Source organism: Nuphar pumila, chromosome 6 (assembly GCF_984573655.1).
Source record: "Nuphar pumila chromosome 6, dmNupPumi1.hap1.1, whole genome shotgun sequence".
Lineage (NCBI taxonomy): Eukaryota > Viridiplantae > Streptophyta > Magnoliopsida > Nymphaeales > Nymphaeaceae > Nuphar > Nuphar pumila.
Genome location: NC_143254.1, coordinates 95,364,594 through 95,381,036, shown reverse-complemented (window position 1 = coordinate 95,381,036; position 16,443 = coordinate 95,364,594). Strand labels below are relative to the sequence as shown.

General features: G+C 38.2%; 1 pseudogene; it reads right to left on the bottom strand.

Annotated features, from left to right (window-relative positions):
- Window positions 1-6,140: 6,140 nt before the first annotated feature.
- On the bottom strand, window positions 6,141-11,443 carry LOC149835262 (uncharacterized; annotated as a pseudogene).
- Window positions 11,444-16,443: the final 5,000 nt, after the last annotated feature.

Here is a 16,443-nt window from a genome sequence, read left to right as displayed (position 1 = left end):
GGCATCTCTCAAGTTGACATCGGCCTTTTCTCCATCTCGATCTCTTTGCCTTTTCATGTCAGGTATACCTCGGTTGCGGCTGTGGTTACCATCGTCTACGGCCTGAACCATCAACACCTAAGGGCGACCTTTTGGTCTGACCTGTCTAGGGTTTATCATTCTTTTGGGAACATGCACATTTTTATGGGGGGCTTCAACTGCTTGTTGTCCATCAACGACTTCACCATGTCAGACTCCAATCTTGCCTCTATGCACGATTTTCAAGCATTCAACCAACTGCACCAACTTTACCCGGTTCCGCCAGTGGGGGAGGTCTTCTCCTAGTCCAACCGCAGATCCCGTATGTGCTATCAGCTTCTCGACCGCATGCTGGTATCAACTGATCTTCTGGCTTCTATTATGGACATCTCCTGCCGGCTGCTTCCTCAATCCATCTCTGACTATAGCCAAGCAGTTACTTGCTGGGAAAACGGTTCATTCGTTTCTCAAAATTTCTGTTTTGAGTAATGGTGGCTTAAGGAACCAGATTTTTCTTCGGTTGTCCTTTAATCTTGGTCAAAACTGTGCTCCACGACTAGGGCTGCGACGCGTTGCATGGTGAAGCTATCTTGCCTATCTCGCGACATCCGTAAGTGGCTTTCTTTAAATAGGATTAACAAATTCAAGCATCTGGGTGAATGGGAAACAGAGTTGTCGGCTATCCACCAAACGTTGTCTCTTAATGAAGCTCCCTCGGATTCCAGTATTGAGGGCTTGAAAGCAAGATCGATTGAGTTGTCTCTTCTATTGCATTCTTGGAGGCTTAAAGATGAGATCCGGTAGAAGCAAAGGTCCAGGGTGCTTTGGCTTCAAGCGGGTGACGAGAATACCCGTTTCTTTCACTCTTTCGCCTCGCATCGCCATCGGAGGCACGTCATCCCTTCCATCTCCATTGAAGGGGTTTCCTACTCAGCCGAGCATGTCCTTCCTGCTATTACTAGCTACTTCAAGGATCTCTATTCCCATAACCCATCCGCAGGTGGTTCTATCGGCAGTCCCTTGGTTCGATCCATGAGTGGCACTATTTTCAGATCCCTTCAGGCCTCTTTCGCTGAATCTGAGATTTTTTCTGTTATTCGGGATTTGTCTGGGTGGAAAGCACTCGATTCCTGACCTTCAGCGTTTTCTGACGACTCGGTTGCCTCCTGAACCGGGTTGATCAGCCAGTGCTTTTTGCTTTGCATCTTTGGTTTGGTTTTGTTTCTTTGGCTTTCGGGCCTGTTCTTCTGTGTTCCTGGGCTCAACTATGTTGACCCTTTATCTTTAATGTTGATGCTTGTTTTCGGTTCTCTCTCTCTCTCACACACACCAAGGTTGAAAACTGGTCAAATATGGGCAATGTTGAGCTTGACCTGAAAACAAATCTGAAGTTTGAAGAGTAGTCCTATTCTGGATCTAGATCCAACTCAAAACCCACATTAAAATTTTAGATCCAATTATGACTTGGCTTGTGGTTATCGGATCTATTGGAAACAGGTTATATATATATATATATATGTGTGTGTGTGTGTGTGTATGTGTGTGTGTGTGTGTGTGTGTGTGTGTGTTTGTGTGGATATCTTGATTTTCATCAGTAAAATATAAACGACTCAAAGTTCTGACTCAAACTAACTAGTTCTGTTTGCCAGATTCCAATTGAGATCCGATTAGACCAGCCAGACTACTCACAATCTCACTCCATGCTTAGGCGATGGCTTCACTCACCAAACTGATTCGGCGCCACTCTGCCTCACATCTCAATCAAAAGATCAAAGACCCAGCATCAAAGCATCTCTTCCTGCTTGCCCAAATATCAACTTCTGTTCAGAATGTCTCCACACCAACACCACTACCTCCCCAACTTGAAGGTAAGGTGACTTACCCATTTTTGCTTAGCAATATTTTTGGCCACCCACCTTGGTTTTCTTGTTTTGTGTTTATTTTTCTCTTTTCTAATGATTGGTGTTGTTGGTATTGACTTTAGAAATTTTTTCCTTGTCATTGTTGCTTTTTTTGGTCCTTGGGAACAACCCAGATAACAAAAGATGGAGATGGTCAAGTGTAAAACTACCCCCGACCGGGGGGGGGGGGGGGGGGGGGGGGGGTTAATTCAAAAGAAAGTGGCCCATGATCTATGGGGGTGAGGTTTTGGAGGGCTATAAAAACCCTCACGGTGTGCCTCCCTCACCACTGATCGAGTAAGAGGAAAATAAAAAAAGAAAATGTGCAGGAAGAGGAGCTTACCAGAAATTCGGTCGGCGCAGCAAGGTAAGGTTCTTTCCCTTCTTTCTTTTTTCGATCAAACAAAAGGCTGGCAGCCGGCGGGTTACATGGGTAGAAAAAAAAAGGAAGGGGAAACCGTGAGAGAGAGAGAGAGGGTCGGTTGCCCGGTGCCGGTGGTCGGCCCCTCTATCATAGAGAGAAAGAGAGAGGGCCGGCTCAGGGCCAGGCCCTCTGCATTTGAGAAGATGGAAGGGGCAGACCGGGTGATTGACTCAATCAAACCAAACTGATCTAAGTTTGAACCAGACTGAGTCGGGTTTGATTGAGTTTCGGTTCTTAGTTTGGATTCAGTTTAATTTGGATCAGATTAAATCTGAATTTAGTCAGTCTGAACCGATCCAAATAGAACTGAATCTAGATAGAACTGGATTTGAATCTTATTTGACTGATCTGGATCTATAATAGAACTGGATCTGATTCAGATCAATACTAGATCCAAATCAGAACTAGCTGGATCCAGTCTGACAGTTCTGAATTTATATCAGAGCTGGATCGGGATCCAACTCATAACTAGATGAACCAGTTCTGGATCTAGATCAGAAATGAGTCAGGGCAGTTTTGAATCTAGATAAAAAATTAATCTAGATAAAAAATTGATCTAGATACAGTTTATGATTAATTTTTGAATTTTAAGAATAATTATCGACCAAAGTACCTTTGTGTGTGTATCTAAGATCCGTTTAGGTAAAATGAGCATAACAAAAATGATTTCAAGTAGAAAGATTGACAGGTGAATGATGTTTTTGCTCGTGTGAAAATGGGCATAAAGGTTTCCTAGTATGCTATGTTTGCTGAGAAAGGACATTATACTCGTGTTGGAACAAGGGATGCCCTTGTCTCATTGTTTGAGCCCAATGGATGGCACTCAGGAGAGGTGGGGCTTAATGCAGCGAGGAATGCTGATGAAGATACTTTGAGGTTGGTTCATATAGTGGCATGTGACAGTCATGGCATGCCTTATATGTTGTGTTGATTGCGAGTATGAAAGATCTTCTCAGTTTGCGGGGGTGTGATGAAAAGTTCACCATCCCTAGATTGTGTTCAGCGCACGATGTGCAAGAGAATGGATCATGACTCATTGTTGGAACGTAGTGAGGGAGCCTAAGAGGTAGAAGATGCCAGAAAAATGATCATATTGATATCAGATGATGGATTGTGTGAAAAGTGCTAAAGTGCCTAAGCTTAGTGTTGACTGCCTTAGCTAATCAAGCTCTAATATTTTGATGAAGTCGTTGACAATGTGTCAGTTTGAAAAATCGTGTGGTGAGCCTAGAGTCAATACTAAAGGGGAGTATTGAAGTTTAGTGTTGACAAGATTTTCAATACGAGTATTTTTTTCTATTAAACTTTTCAATTTCAAGAATCATGCTATTTAATATTCCCCATATTACTAATACAAAATAATTTGAGTTTTTGATACGATTCAAAATCTTGAATCAATACCATGAAAATTCTAACACCGATTGTCACCATTTCATGGAGGGCGCCACTAGCCTCTACTCAAACCACCAACATCCGTAAAATCATAACACGATTGTAGCTTTTGAACAATAGAAACGTGAACCAATAAAGCACACACCTCAAAACAATGAAGCACTCTTTCAACTTAATCTTGATGTCTTAATTACTTGGCTCTAATAATAACACTTTGATACCATGTTGATGTTTTCTCAAGCCTTCAAACTACTCATGTAATTATGCAAAGTAAAAGGGATATGAGAGAAAATATAAGAGATAAGGGAAAGAGGAGGCCACCTTAAGAGAAAACTTCCAACTTTCATTAATTCATAAAGAGGGATACCGCAAACACACATATTGCATAAACACATCTGAATACTTTACATATGACTCCTATTTATAGTTAAAACTTCTTACACTATAGAAAACAATTGACATGTCCTTCTCCAATGAGGAGAGACTTATATGGCTTAATAAGAATCCTACATGGCAAGTTTTTTAAAAGGGTACTAAAACTAGACTCCTATAATAACTTAAATATCATTAACAAAGTAAGTATCACAACTACTCATACTAGGCAGAAACAAAACTTGAGAAAAAAAACTAATCAAGGACCTATTCAACACTAAACTTCAATAAATCAGTCTAATTATTGTAATTTGTGACTGAATCGGTTTTTTAATTATTAAAGGAATATAGGATCTTGATTCTTATGTGATAAGCTTTTCTCTAGTAATTTTCCACACTTATGTTGAAGTATCCTTCCATTTTTTTATTGTTAACTTAGAAAAGCATATTCTCAAAAGGCACAATCAGAATAATGAGGCACATTCAAAGTTGTAAAAGATTCGTCCCCATAAAAGTGCACTCCTATGAGTACTAGAACACAGAAGATGATGTGTTTCCCAACAGGATAGGAGTGCTGGGAAATCATGCTCCTTCCCTTTAAAAACCATGATCCCCATAGCCAAGTAGGGTACCGCTTACCTAGAAATCAAGGCTTCCTAAATCATGGATTTGGGATATCCATTAGTTGGAAAGCAAATTTCAATTGAAAACCAAGAGAGAGAGAGAGAGTGAGTTTTGCTTCCTTTCCTTTTTGGGGTAATGTTAGAAAAACAAAAAGTTAATTAGCAGCACCTAAAATGCACTGCATACTATCTACCTATCAGAAATCTGTCGTCTTTCTGAAAAGTGGCTTATTGACAGCTTGTTGGAGGAAATTTTGTAATTAGGAACAAGCCCTAATGTCCTGAATCTGATACCAATAAAAGTTGAAAGGGTCAAACTACTAGTAAGCCAACAAAGTTTAGACACACATAAACTTCAGATCCAACCTGTTGACGACCCTGTTAAGAGTTTGTTTTGAACCCATAAAGAGCCTTTCAAGGGCCACAGTTGCAGTTGCATATGCACTAAAAAAAATTCTTTCATACAGTTGTCCAAGGAAGTTTGGCAGACATTAATTTGATAGGTTAGCAAACTGACATACCCTGTTTGGAAACTGCCCGTCGGTGGCAGATAGGGGTGCAAGTACAGAATCCCCAAAATTTGTGGTTTTAACAAATCCACATGTTTTTTCAGGATAACTGGAACGGTTCAACTGAGGATTTACTACTTCAACTTGTGCTGCTGTTTGGAATGCGGTTGAAAAACTGAAATTAAAACTAAAAGTGTCGTGAAGGTTGTCGGAGCAATCTGAATGTTCACCGGTGTGAAAAGTGTAGTAGTACTTGGTAACTACTACGTCGTCCAGGCGAAAAGTTAAACGCAGAACTGGAGCTGTCAAATATCACTCACTCCACTTCCATTGTTTCCTACAACTGCATCCATCTCAACGACTTTGGCACTGGGTATTCTCGATTTCCATTCCGGCTGCCTTGGACCGATGGTTTCTAAACAGGGCCAGAGTTTTGATTTGAATAAGCTTCTTTCAATCATTTTATTATCTTAGGATTTGCATCATATGCTGTTTCCTCTATATTTTGCAACCTATGCTGGGTCTAGAGACCATTATTTTTACAAAGTTTCCAATATGACTATTATGTAAGGGAATACGAAACTCGAGCCAAAATGGAGTAACCGAGTGACATAGTTTGCAACAGAAAGACAAAACTGAATCTGAATGTTTGAAATAAATCAACATGGCTGTTCCCACAAAGCTATCAAAGTATACAACAGCACAAACAAAAATCTGACTAATAAAATACAAACGAAAATCTGACTAATAAAATACAGAGCTTCTGTTTACATCAACCTCGTGGGAAGCACATTGAAGCGTGTATGTACATCTCATCCCGTCAACCTCATCTCCAATCCAAGGATCTGTTTCAACTGCAAAGTTTTTCAAGTTCCCTCTATGGAGCTTTGTTCTGTGCCAGTCAGTAGTGCCATTTAGTAATGCATTTTACTGTACTTCTGATGCCGCCTTTCTCGGGCATAACAGCTGCTGAGACCATGACCAAACCAATATATACCCATTTGCTGTATCTGCACAGGCCAGGGCACTCGGTGTTGCTAATCATAGAAAATGTATCTCGCACAAACGAACAATCCTCTAGCTGCACCAGGAATGGAACATAGAGGTACAGACCCAAGCTCACGTTGACTGCTGCTGTCATCTGGTTGTAACTCGATGGCGTAACCCGACCAACTGTAGCGCATATTCCTGACGATGAAACCTCACACATGTAACCTCGCCAAACCTAGACAATGCTGCCAGTAGTGAATGAAATGCCTCCAGAAATGGATGAAACCACAGTGGGGTATGATCTAGTGTCATTTCTTAGAGCAGCTATTATAAAGGTCAATTTCCCTGTGTTGCATTGTTGAAGTTCACCTCACCAGCTTGACATTGTCGGTGGGACAGGTCGGAAGCAAAAGGATTGCAGAGAGGGGGCATCAACGGTCCAGATTGGTTGTAATATAATGGTGCAAGAGCAGGTGGAAAAATCTGATTGCTAATGTTCAAAATGACCTGATTTACAACATTAACAATTTGATAGGTGATTTTCTTGCCTTGATATAATGATTCGTTAGCAGTTGCAACATCCACACAGGGAAGTACGTGATCCAGTGCGGTCTTTGCAGTGGGGTGTTGGACCCACTCATCCATTGCAACACAAGTATCTCAGACAACACTAGCATAATTGACAGAAAGCTTCCAATAAGATCTCATCATAATGTTGAAAAAAATATAGGATTTGTACATCCTATACAACAACAACAACAACTACGCCTTCATCCCAAAACAATTGGGGTCGGCGATATGAACCAACAAAGAAAATCATTCTGGGTCTTCCACATGAATCCTTCTCCTCCATTCATTTCTATCCAATGCCATGTCCTCGGTGAGGTTCAAAGCATTCATATCCTTTCCTATCACCTTCATCCATGTCTTCCTAGGCCTACCCCGACCTCTTTTAACTAATATATTTTCACATTTCTCCACCCTTCTAACTGGAGCATCATTAGGCCTTCGTCGAATATGTCCAAACCACCGTAAACGATTCTCTCTCATCTTATTTTCAATGGGTGCAACGCCTACCTTCTTACGTATCTCCTCGTTCCGAATCTTATTTTTTATTGTATTTCCACACATCCATCTCAGCTACACTCATTTTTTGAATATGATGTCTCTTGGCAGCCCAACATTCCGTACTATATAGTAAAGTGGGCCTAATAGTCTTCCTATAAAACTTTCCCTTCAACCGCAATGGCATTATACGATCGCACAACACTCCAGTTGTACTCTTCCATTTCATTCACCCAACCTTTATTCTATGATTTACATCTCCATCAATTTCTCCATACTTTTGAATGATAGATCCCAAATATTTGAAAGAATCATCCACCGGTATTTCTTGCTCACCAAGCTTCACTACACTCCCATCACTACTTCGTTGCTTACTAAATCGACATTCCATGTATTCTGTCTTACTCTTACTCAATTTAAAACCTCTTGCTTCCAATGTCTGTCTTCATAATTCTAACTTAGCATTAACCCCAGATCTAGACTCATCAATCAAAACAATATCATTACACCATGGCACATTTTCTGCTAAAAAGAAACAGAAATAAATTAAATGAAAACTATAAAAAATTGATATCAGAACTATATGAAAAGAAGGTAGAAACCACTGAGAAGGGGGAATTGGTCTCTATCATTTATGGTTCATTAAATTGCACATGCATGATCTGAAGTCAAAAGAATGAAACATTAACAGCTTCCATATGTAAATTTGCAAGCAGCTTAGAATTACTACGTTTCAAATAACTGTGTATCCTCTCCTATGTTGTAAGAAACATGATTCTGTCAAGTTATTGTTGGCATGCTGCAGGAATTCATGTAACATGAAATAACCTGAGACCTTAAGTACTAATGTTCAGCATTTCTTGTTCTGTAAACCAGAGTTTCATGCAAATTACCTAAACATACTTGCCAAAGCATGAAATTTCAAAAATCCTCGAGTTCCCTCTACACCTTCACTCACTAAATAGATAATAGTTCATCACAGTAACTATCTGTAATCATTACTTGCTTCCCAAAAATTTAGCTCATTGATCAGTGGTGAAACCCTTGGTTCCTTAACTGAATGAAGCTTTCCTACTTGGGCCTCAACTTCCTGAACCTCTAAGGCCATGGCTTTGACAAAACTCTGATGAAAAGCTTCTGCTTTCATTCTAAAAAACAGTGGCAATGATATTAATCTCTACTAGGATATGTGCACCATTACATTAACTTTGGTTAAGTTTAGAAACCGCTGCTGTTGAATTTCATAGAATCATCAACTCTCGAAGCTATCCAGTTTCTTTATCATGCTTTCAAAAGATTGTAGTTCATAATGGACAACTTCCTCACAATTTATCTGATCACAGTTTTCTAGGAATAACATCGCAACCATCCACAGGACATTTATCACACCAAATCCAGATAATACAACTAAATAGGCAGCCCATCCATATCAATGGGTTCAAGATAGAGCACCCAGTGTTGTATAAAAGTTCCACATTTCGTATATTAGTCATTTGAGCTACAAACACAGGTTGTCGAGTCAAGTTATTAAAGATTCATCAGCTGATTTTCTAGGAATTTAAGATACATGAAATATGCAATATCTAATTTTTAGATATCATATTATGTACTTATGCTTTCTAAGTTTGGTCTGACGACTTTTTTTTTGGGTAAATACCACTAATTTTTCAATGCTTATTTTGCTTCAATAGTAATCACTGGGAAATTATGTATTATTTGCATAAAAAATCTATTCCATTAATCATTTTTAATCAACCAAACCACAAGAAATTGGTGGTCCTAGCAACTAGAACAGTGGGTTTCTGTCAAGATACATGTAACGGCTTTCATGACTGAAACTTCATGGTTTCTATCTAGATAGACCAAAATAGTGGATCAATGTCATCTTTCCCAGTGACAGCAAACAAGAGGCCGAAGAAAATCAGTAACCAATTATGAACCAAAGTTCAAACAACGCATATATGAATTCCAACTGAGGATAGTTATTTTGTTACGGAGCCCATATTTGTGGTAGGAGTTGAGGGTTTGGGATGAAGTTAGGTCAAACTGCTCCTGCAAATAGCAGTTTGGAAGAAAGTAGTTGATGAAAAAACTGGTGAGCTGAGAGGTAGTTCAACTTTTTAAACCTTTGTAAAACGAAATGGCAAATAACTCTTGTCGAATGGGGTATTTACCAATTCCAAGGATTGGATATATTCAATTCTCCAACTCCACAACAACGTTTGATGCCTTGTACTCGAACAGAGCATTAGTTTTTTCTCAATGTCATATCATAATTCATTAGTCATGGAAATGGAATACCTCAGTGCAAGGTTTTCTTGTCATATAAAATGTGTGTTATCAATGCTTAATTAATGCAGAAAACTTGATTTCCTTAGTGCACTAAATAGTATATTAAGCAAGTGTATGAACATAAAGAGCTAATTTCATTCAATGCGAAGCAGGCTTATCATCAAAACATAAATAATTTTTCAAATAGCAGAGCTTAGCATTCATAACTATTAGAAGGCCTCCTTTGACATCATCATCATCATCATCATCATAAGGCTTATGAAAAAATTCAAATTTATATCATGTAAGAACAGAGAGCTATATGTTTAGCCATAGTCAATCAATTTAACCTCTGAAACAAACAACAGGTTATGCAAAATTGGCATGTAAAACCTTACTTGTTGAGAAGAAGAAATATACCACATAGGATAAATGTGCCAGTGACCACGATTCAAGAACTCAAGGAGTCACAACAATAGACATTCGAAAAAAAAAAACAAAAGAATTCAATCAAAAACGACCACTCACATATAGACGAGCACTTGCAACCCGAATATAGACAATACTGCAATCAAAAGAAGAAGAAAAAAAACAATGCGTTAGCAAATCGGTATATACAAGAAGCACAACATTTTAAATTATAATGATGAGAAAAATCATTACTAAATCCTAGAAACGCCAAAAAGAGCATCACGGCAGCAACAATGATTAAATCGAGCCGCCTACATTGCAAAACAAATGACAGAATCACAATAACCAAACCAGTTGACATACATATAATTCAAGGAAACAGAGGAACAGTATCTTGAAAGATGAAATTTTCATAATTACACAGAGTCGAGCAGTTTCTGCATATCATCAGAATTCTTCGCTGTCTGGCTGCCAAGATTATCAGCCGTGACACTAAGCTTCGTCTGCATAGTATCAATCTTCGCCCGGTCATCCGCAGGAAGAAAGATCTGGTCGACTCCGATGCTCTTGGCAGCAGCCAAGTAATTGGAAAAGTTTTTCAGGTTGCTGACTGTAAGATCGGCCTGACCCACGACATAATGCAAAGTACTGGTAGTGCTGTCATGGAATTTCCCTTGGCCGTTGTACAACACCACACAACCCACACTTACCAACAAGAAAATTAACAATGATAGCCAACAAGAAGATCAATTCAAAGCTACCACGAAATCAAAAGGGAAAAAATTGGGGAGTAAGAGACAATTCAATACATGGCAGCAATGGTGAAAAGGATGAGGAAGATGAGGGAGAGAGCATAGGCCACCATGGAATAAGGGTACCCGCCCCTCCGGTGCGGGAAGCAGCAATAGCAGCAACAGAGGAGGAAGAGCGTCAGGCCGAAGAGCAGAAACCATATTCCGGCGATTGCGAAGAGCGGTGCCGCCGTGAAACCAACCGACTGCAAGGATTTTCAGGCATATCTGAATCAAATAACCAAATGGGGATGCCGAATTACAGAGAGAGAGAGAGAGAGAACCGACGGCCCAATAGTCGACGTTGGTGATGTTCCATCCGCCAGTGTACCGTTGGATGCCGTTCAAAGGGTTCTTCCTGTAGGTCAGGCTCGCCGCTAGGACGAAGGAACTGTTCTCCTTCACGGCCCCCGCCGGGGAAGGCGCAATCTCAGCCACAACCCTTCTGTGTGGAAGATCGAAGCTCTCACTCGCGTCCTCTGAAACGCACAAAATCCTTCTCTGCAGAAAAATGGAAAGAAGAAGAAACAAAAGGCGCTACCCACGTTTTGGTGATATGGGTGAAGGGCCTACCTGGTAAAGAGAATTTCTTGACATTGAAGGAGAGCGCGGGGACGACGAGCAACAACAGGAAGCGAAGCACCAACACACATTGGGTTTTCAAAGAACCCACCATATTCCCCCCTCCTTAGAGAGAGAGAGAGAGATGTTTATAAATATAGATGATCGGTTCTGCTCATACGATTGTTATCGTTGACAACGAAGAGAGGAAGCGGAGGAAGGAAGTTGGTAGGCGACGCTTCATGTAGAATATCTTCCCTCTCTGTGGGTGTATCAAAAATGGCATTTGGTATAAAAATTTTAATCAATCAACTTCTTGCATTTTTTATGCTGCACGATCAAACCATCTCTCATCAGATGGTTTCATAGGGTGCTTGCTTTCTTTTCTATTTTAACAGAAAAAAGTAAGATGATGAAAAAAAGGCCATTTAAGTTTTTTTTTACACATAAATGGGAAGACTATGCGTGCAACGCTCGATATTCTCGATCATGGAAAAATCGCTAATTTAAAATTTTTTTCTTTATTAAAATCATAAACATTTTAGAATAAGGGTTTATACTAAATTCAAAAGACATAAATAAAATACTTTTTATTCAAACAAATGATATATCATTTAAAATATTACAAAACCAATAAGTGTCTCAATTCAGTGCTCTAAAAAAGAAAATGATCGACTCAGACGACAGTGTCGTAGCTTTCTGCTTCTATTCTACGTCGTAATCTAATAATTTGTCCATAAAAATGATCAAACTTGTGTAGTTTAGTAGGTATATACCAATTAACTCAAGATATTAAAAGCATAATCAAGTACCATAATTTATATCTATATGTGCAACTCAAATGTCGCAGTTGATCAACTGAGATATAAAATGTGTGATTCAAAAGGATTTTGTTTCGATATTTATTCTTTTTGCATATACTCGCATAACGACTCATCGTCGTATCAACCGAGACCATTCGAGAGTTTATTATGTCATGTATTTCAATTTTTTTGAATGACTAGTTGAACGGGTCTTAAGAAGAACAGTTTGTAACCGAAAGAGAATTTCTTAAAAGTCGCTTCTACTCAATATGCATGTATTTCAAACTACTGCAGTAGTTGGGGATCTATCACGTAAGTTACGTTGATAACTTCAACATCCATAACCTATGAGTGAATGGAGACTACTGGGATGCCTTGCTCTAAAAAATATATCAAAATCACTCGAGTCGTGTACCACCTACCATCTACAAGGTAGACCTACTCTGAATGAGTATAAGGGTTGTCCTTTTAACGAGTTCATCATTTCTTGTATCTCAAAACAATAGGCAGAGATCAGGGTTCAGTAACCCAAGTGTCAGTTCAGGATAACCACTCAATTTTGTTTCACTCATATGTATCTAACCCATTTGGTATTGCTCTGGTGTCTTTAACCTATTCGAGCAACTTGCCTATGAAGGCGAATACCACTTATTTATTATGTACGTGTTTTTCATAGCCTAGTGTGTGTTCGCACCTCATGAGTTCCCATCGAACCCTCACTCATTATACCAACATATCTCAATGCCTTTCAGTACAATATCAGTCATTCAAATGTCATACACATAAATGGTCCCAATAACACCATCGAAGTTCTTTGAACCCCAAGGCTCCTACAAGTCATACCAATTCATGCATGCATGTTATGACATTTTAACATTCTAACACGTAGGGTGTTGTGTATAATATTTTAGCAGAAAAGTAGAATTATCACATAACTCAAAACATACATATTCCAAAATGTGAAGCATCTAAATCTTGATTCCTATGCATTTAGAGTAATTTATATATGTATTGTCAGAAAGCTCGTAAGCATACATGAGTAAAAGCTCATAATACATATCAAAAACTGATAATATATATTGAAATCTCGTAATATATGTTAAAAGCTCATAATACATATTGAAAGCTTGAAATACAGGTTGAAAGCTTTTAATACATGTTGGAAGCCCATAATACATGTTAAAAAGGCAATATTACAGTTTGAAAGCCTATAATATAGGTTAAAGCCCGAAATACATGTTAAAAATTCATAATACAGGTTGAAAGCTCATAATATAAGTTAAAAGTTTGTAATACTGGTTAAAATCTTATAATATGGGTTAAAAGCTCATAATATAAGTTGAAAAACTCATAATACAGGTTGAAAGTCTCTAATATAATTTGAAAGCTCATAATACAGATTGAAAGCCCATAATACAGTTAGAAAACTCGTATTATAGGTTTAAACTTTATAATACTGATTAAAAACTCTTAATAAGGGTTGAAAGTTTGTAATAGAGGTTAGAAGCTCGTAATATAGGTTAAAAGTTTGTAATACAGGTTAGAAGCTCATAATATAGGTTGAAAGCTCATAATACAGGTTGAAAGTCCATAATACAGGTTAAAAGTTTATAGTACCAATTAAAAGCTCATAATACATGTTGAAAGCCTATAATACAGTTTGAAAGCTCGTAATACAATTTGAAAGCCTATAATATAGGTCAATAGCTTTTAATATGGTGTAAACCATGGAATATGAATAAACTTATTATTTTATGCATAGCGAAAGAACGCCAACACACGTCCAATATATTTCTCTGAAAATGAATGATAGCATATTTTATTGAGAAAAACAAACATATGAGATATTTTTTAATGAAATCCATATATATGCTTGATATATATTCTCATAAATATATATTCATGTATTTTATATATATAAATATATATTATTTTATATAGCATATCAAACACATGTGTGATTATCGAAACATAAAAAAAAATATATGCAAGTACAAGTGTAACAAGAATATGAATTTTAATATCGAACTATAAATATTTGGTATATGAACCTACTCTGTAGAGTGTATCGACAAGAGACGAAAAATCCTCAAAATATCTTAGGAAAATTTTTCTCCAAAACCGAACTCGGATGAGTGTGTCGAATTGAAGCGAACCACGATGGAGGAGGGGAGTTGGCTTATGTGAACCAAGTCTATGTGAGGGGACAATGCGGATTAGCTCAAAAATAGGTTTTGAGGTGATCCGGACGAAGGACAAGATCGGATTTCAAAATAAGGAGAGAAAGTGGTTCACTAAACGTGAGAACCAGTTCACTATAAGGGACCAAATCGAGTCACTATAGGGGGTAGAACCAAGTCAAAAGGGGAGAACCGACTGAGCTAATTAGAGAGAGGGAGAGATAAGAAGTGAGAAGGTGGGAGCTTGTATGCATTTCAAAGGGGAGATCTCCTTTTATACAGGGGAGGGGAGGGAGCCTTGTATTGCCATACATGGTTTACACACGGAGGCGTGAATTTTAACATTTGTTAAAGTTTATGCAAAACCATAGGAATCAAACCATGTATTGTTTTTTAGAAAGAAAAAGATGGATTTGACCAGATCCAACCCATATGATCCAATCATATCTAATCTAGTTGGGTTTTAGTTTGGTTATGTTCTAACTTTTACTATTTAGATTTCTATGTTTTTTTCTTAATTCTTTTAAACACCAAAACCTAAAAATAATACTTTAAAAAAATATGATTTGATATAATTGTTTATATACAGTTGACTGAGCTTGGTCAATGTGGGTATGGATGAATATAACCCTAAGGTCGCTACAAACCCCAAAATCTACTTAAAATTACCATTATACCCATAGCACTTGTCAAGCATGTTTTGATTGAATTTAAACTCTGATTTTGATGAAATCAATATCGTTCTTCTTGTAATTTTGATATTGTCATGAGTTTAAAACTCATAAAATAGACATTCAAAATTATGATTTTTCCCTTAATATTATTGGGCATACCTTGAGCTCATACGAACTCGAATTTTAATGAAATCACTTTCGTTGTTTTCAAAATTTTGATGTGGTCGTAACTATGCATTCGAAAATCGCATCCATCACTTGAGATATTTATAATTGGTCAAAATTTTCAAAAAAATATCAGGTATTACATCTTATCTCTCTAAAGAAAAAAATCATCCTCAAAATTTGATCATTCTTAAGAGTTGTTTGAATAAATTGAGTTATGAGCTACTCGGGGTCAACAAGGAAGTGCTTACCCAACAAGTATCAATCTATATGTGTGAACTCTAAATAATGATCAGGATAACTCACAATAAGTCCTAGATGTTAGGCAAAATCTTATATGTGATTCCATTGATTTATTTTTGGTCAAACAAAAAATATCACAATTCTATGCGATCAGGTTACACTGTGTTCCAGAAGGCTTAACCTATGACTAGCTAGGTATTCTATACCTACTCGCTATCATATGTTGGTTCTGCTGTGGTGGCATTAACATGGTCTGCCTCCTCCTTGAGCTATTGTTGTTGTTGAGATCCTCTAGCATTCTGCATCTGCCAGTCTACCACTTTTTTGGGACAATTCTGGGCATAATGGCCCATCTTGGCTCAATAAAGGCATCCTCTAGTGTCTTGAGGGCATGGTTGTCCTGGATGATATTAGTTGCACTTTGAGCATCTCGTGCTTGGTTGTTGGGGCTGGGTTTCTTTCGGTTGCTTTGCCTACTTGGCTTGCGAGTCGCTTCTCTTCTTCAAATCTCTTTCTCTTAGGTCAACTCTTGTGAGCCCTAGATGGTGGTACTGATTTGTTCAACTGGTGTTTCTGTGATTCTTTCCAATCATCTTGAAGTATAGTGGCTACTTCAACGGCCTTGTCTAGTGTTTCTGACTCATGGGTGAGAACTTTGGTTTTGAGGATTGGTTTCAAACCTCGGGCAAATTTTATTGCCTTATCCTCTTTGGTAGTAAAAACATGGGGGCAATACTTCTCAAGGTTTCTAAACCTTGTTATGTATTTTGACAGGATTAGTCCTCATTGTTGCAACTAGAGGAACTCCCACATCTTATGACTCTTCTCGTGCTTTGGAAAGTAAACTGCATAAAATATTGTGATGAATTGGTCCCACAATATTGGTCTGCTATGAAACTTGACCTCTAAGGTGGTTGCCCACTAACATTTGGCATCGTCATGCAAATGATAGGCCCCAAAATCTACCTTTCTACCCTCGGGGATGACCAGTACGCAAAAGATCTTTTTCATTTTCTAAATCCAGGTTTCACCAGCCTCGAGATCTGTCTT